The sequence below is a fragment of the Nuphar pumila genome, chromosome 9 (genome assembly GCF_984573655.1).
Source record: "Nuphar pumila chromosome 9, dmNupPumi1.hap1.1, whole genome shotgun sequence".
Classification (NCBI taxonomy): Eukaryota; Viridiplantae; Streptophyta; class Magnoliopsida; order Nymphaeales; family Nymphaeaceae; genus Nuphar; species Nuphar pumila.
In genome coordinates, this window is record NC_143257.1 from 121,555,356 (window position 1) to 121,560,136 (window position 4,781).

At 36.7% G+C, this 4,781-nt stretch overlaps 1 long non-coding RNA gene across 1 annotated transcript; it reads left to right on the forward strand.

Annotated features, from left to right (window-relative positions):
- Positions 1–1,706: 1,706 nt before the first annotated feature.
- Positions 1,707–3,329, forward strand: LOC149829155 (uncharacterized). The gene is made up of 2 exons (XR_016434205.1): positions 1,707–2,151; positions 3,009–3,329. It is a non-coding gene; the product is annotated as an uncharacterized LOC149829155 (long non-coding RNA).
- Positions 3,330–4,781: the final 1,452 nt, after the last annotated feature.

The window sequence follows — 4,781 nt, forward strand, 5'->3', positions numbered from 1 at the left end:
GTTGTCATGATATCGGAGAATCAATTTGGTTTTATGCCTGGAAGATCAACTATGGAAGCTATACATCTTCTTAGACAACTTATTGAGAGAAATAGAGAGAGGAACACAAATTTGCATATGGTTTTTATTGATTTGGAGAAGGCAGATGATAGAGTACCTAGGGACGTTCTCTGATGAACAATGATGAAGAAAGATGTTTCTCTCAAGTACATTAGTATAATTATAGATATGTATGAAGGAGTAGTAAAGAGTGGTTGGGTTACATCAAGGATCTGCTTTAAGCTCTTTCCTATTTGCTATAGTGATTGCGGTTGAAGAAAAAGTTTTATAGGACGACTATTAGGCCCGCTTTACTATATGGTACAGAATGTTGGGCTGCCAAGAGACATCATACTCAAAAAATGAGTATAGCTGAGATGCGTATGCTGAGATGGATGCGTGGAAATACAATAAAAGATAAGATTTAGAACGACGAGATACGTAAGAAGGTAGGCGTTTCACCCATTGAAAATAAGATGAGAGAATTGTTTACGGTGGTTTGGACATGTTCGGCGAAGGCTTAATGATGCTCCAGTTAGAAGGATGGAGAAATGGAAAAATATATTAGTTAAAAGAGGTCGGGGTTGGCTTAGGAAGACGTGGATGAAGGTGATAGGAAAGGATATGAATGCTTTAAACCTCAATGAGGACATGACATTGGATAGAAATGATTGGAGGAGAAGGATTCATGTGGAAGACCCAGAATGATTTTCTTTTTTGGTTCATATCGCCGACCCCAATTGTTTTCGGATGAAAGCGTAGTTGTTGTATGGTTTTATGAAATTTTATACCAAGCTAGGCCCAAAATTAAATATTTCCTTAAAAAATAAAATCAAGTTTATTTTTAAGCTGATTTCTTTGATTAATTATTCTTTTGAACTCCACTGTTTGGAAAAGCTGGAGTAAATAATGTCAACCAAAGTAGCAAACGTTAGGCATATGCCTAAAAAAACGTGTCATGATAAGGCTTATCCCTATTCCATCCATGTAAGGCCAGAATTTCTTGAGCCGGTCAAAAAATTGGCCATCAGGTGGGGCCCTGGCAGTGGACCTGCCGACACCACCCCCACCCCGTTTGTTTATGCCTCTTTGCATCCTATATTTGATAAACTAACAAAAAATGCCTCTTTTCCCTAACTTTGTTTGTATCGGACAAGGGACAAACAAACTAGAAATAGCCCCAAAGATGAAGCTATTTATTAATCGGGTGTTTTCTGAATTTTTTCTTTACTATGTAAGAAAAGTTTTTTTTATTTTTTATTAATTTTATTGGCGATATTTTCCAATAAAAAGGTGGGAAGAATAAAAAGTTCAATATCTCATTATAAAAAATTAGAGTTATTTTCCTGTTTTGAGCCCACTACGCAGACTGTTACACCAAGTATCCAGAGCATATCCAATGATTGGGCCCGAGTACTTTACAAATTAAACTACTCGGTCCACACAAAACACAGAAAATCGCTGTGCATTAACGATTTTCTGTGTTTTGTGTTTTATACAGAATATCACCGTCCGCGTAGTGATTTTTGGTGTTAGTGTTTTACACCAAAAAAAATAGCTACACGCCTTAGTGATTTTCTGTGTTTTGTGTGGCTGATACACATACACACACATCTTAAATAAACCAAAATGCCAAGATCAAGAGAAAGAGAGAGTATTTGGTAAGAAAGGGCATGCGTTTCTAAAACTTCTACCGACTCAGGTTTCTCAAAAAAGTGGGTTGGTGGGAATGGCAGCTGATGACAGTGCTTATCCACCAATACATACTAACTGGGATAACCTTATCACAACTCTTGACTTTTTCAGTTTCTTCAAGTACTAGTTAGATCTCTCTTTATCTCTCTCTGGTTGTAAAGTTAACATTCAAACAAGACGGCCATGTTAGTCAAAGTACTACGTCTATATATTTCCCACTTGTAATGAACCTCATCTATAAATTTCCAACAAGTAATATACCTTAACTGCAAGTGAACCTCTTAAAGAGAGAGATTAGAACCCAACACAAAGCCATGAGGTGCAGGTCATCAAATATAGTGAATGTCATGGGTGTGGCTGTCATCCTCTTCTTCCTTGTTGGATCATCCATGGCTGCCGGCCGCCTCGATTGCAAAGGTATATATTTATATACATGCATATGTCATTCATGCACATCGATATAACAATCTTCCTCCTTTTAACTCCTGTTTGGATAATGTCCTAGGCTTTGCATGTTATCAGCTAGAACATGAAATCAATCATCTAGTTTCTTGGATACATGGTTACTTGGCATTAGGGCTGCAAATGGATGGGATACAGGCAATTTCTTGCTAGATCCGAATCAGCAACTGAAATTTACTATCCAGATAAGATCCAATACAGTAGGGCTAAATTAGGACCCAACATATTTGTGATAATAGTGGAACCTGTGATGAAAACAATAAAAACTAGGCTCTTTACATGTAAGAAAGTTTGTTCCTACTTAAAATACTGATCGAAATCCAGTCCCAAATGAATTCCCATTTAGCAAAGCAGAATACAATCCAAAATCACATTTGGATCTTATTATTGGGTCTGAATCTGAAAGTAATATGTTGGATTTGGATGGGTTGTCTAATTATACTTGCTCGCTTGCAGGCTAGTTTGCAAGTTTTCTATGAGCTTCGTCAAGTATAGGGACATGTTGGGGCATTATGATGCTCCTCACATGGAAACATTGCATTTTTTTCTCTTCAAAGAGAGAGAGAGAGAGAGAGAGAGAGAGAGAGAGAGAGGCCACTCAACCTCATAGGTAGTAGTATGGCAGACATAGATTGGATCTTGCTTATTGGTCGGATTCATCTACCATAACTTAGATCAACTCTTCTTTTGAGGGTTTTCTCATGAAGTTGCACCAAATCATGTCTTAACATTGTAATTATAATTATTTTGATCATTAATCTTTTGCTTCAAGACCATGAGTTGCTAACATGAGATGCAACAATTGGATGCAGGTAAGAGCGCATGGCCAGAACTGGTCGGTACACAAGGAAGCTTTGCCAAAACCATTATTGAAAGGGAGAACCACCATGTAAAGGCTGCCTTTGAGGGGGATCCATTTTGTGCTACTAGAGATATTCGCTGCGACCGCGTTTGCATCTTGCTTAACTCCTATGGAAGGGTTGCTCGCACCCCTAACATACTATAAATGGCTCTTAAATATGTAACAATGTTACTTATAATTACTAAATAAGTGTGCTTGATGACCATTTATGTATCAGCAGAAATATTTAATGAATAAAAAAGTTTGTCAATATAATGGATGAGTTTCAGAAGCCTTGTTGGTAATGACGATTCACAACAATAGTATTGTTGGAACTAGCTTGAACATGAACAACAGTTATTGGTGCTTGAACATGAATAACTGCTATTGGTGCTTGAACAAGAACACCCACACTTACATGACCTATTGTGGCTATTTCTACATGAACCACTTCTTGTATAGTTTTTGTCATATTTTATTTAACATCTTATAAATATAAGGATCTATCCATTTCATCCTTTATGGTGAGTTATGTTGATTCTTCAGGGCCCTCTTGAAGAGCCAGTCAAAACTTGCTAGAAAATTGTTATCATCCATTTTCTTATTCACTTTGTGGAAGAGACATTACCACAGTTCTGGTCATGGACAATTTCAATTGCAGGTTATAACAAACTTGTGATACAACCTTTTCTGATCCCATCTTTATCTTCCCCAGGGGAGTCTGATTGACCTTTCTTGGTTCTTTCAGGGAGAGGGTCTGAAACTGCATGGTTTAATCATCGTCTATTCTGCATTTTTCTGCTATGTTATGCTCTCTTCTTATCTCTCTTCTATCTCATTTATAATTTCTTGTTGTGAATTGTTCGGTAGGTGACCTCTTGTCATCCTATTCGTTGTTAATCTTGTGCTGAATTCTTCCTATCAGTAATAAAATTTCTCTTTCTTTCAAAAACAAAAAGAAATAGAATTCGACAATATTAAAAAAAATATACCTCACTTTTAAAGATATTTGGTTGGTGTCAAATGTACGATGATGTTACCCAATATTATATGTATAATAATAATAATAATAATAATAATAATAATTATTATTATTATTATTATTATTATTATTATTATTATTATTTTATTATCATGCGAGGACAAAAGTCCCCAACTTGTGGTTTACAACAAAATTAGTGTTGAGAACTGCAAAAGACATTCCTGTTTAGGGGCAATATTGTATGCATTATTGACCCCTAAATTTAGGGATGGTAATAGAGAGGGGTAGGGGACAAGGTCTCCACCCCCGCCCCATGTAGTAACTCAAAGCTTCATCACCACACAAGGATGAATATTATCCTCCACCCCCGGCTTCATCCATGTTTCATGTCCTTCAACCACGGTCCAAATGGAGGCGAAGTGGGTCTTCATTTCTTCTTTCTCTATTGTCACCCCCATAGAAGGATAGGGGATGGGGTGAGGCGAGGATCGGGACAGAGACGGAGCAGGACTGGGGAAGCATAAGTCCATGAGGTTCGATTATTAATTAAACGGTATGGTTTTATGAAATTTTATACTAAGCTAGGCCCGTAATTAAAAATTTAGTTAAAAATAAAATCAAGTTTATTTTTAAGCTGATTTCTTTGATTAAGAATTCTTTTGAACTCCACTGATTGGAAAATCATGAGTAAATAATGTCAACCAAAGTAGCAAACGTTGGGCCTATGCCTTAAAAAAATGTATCATGATAAGGCTTATTCCT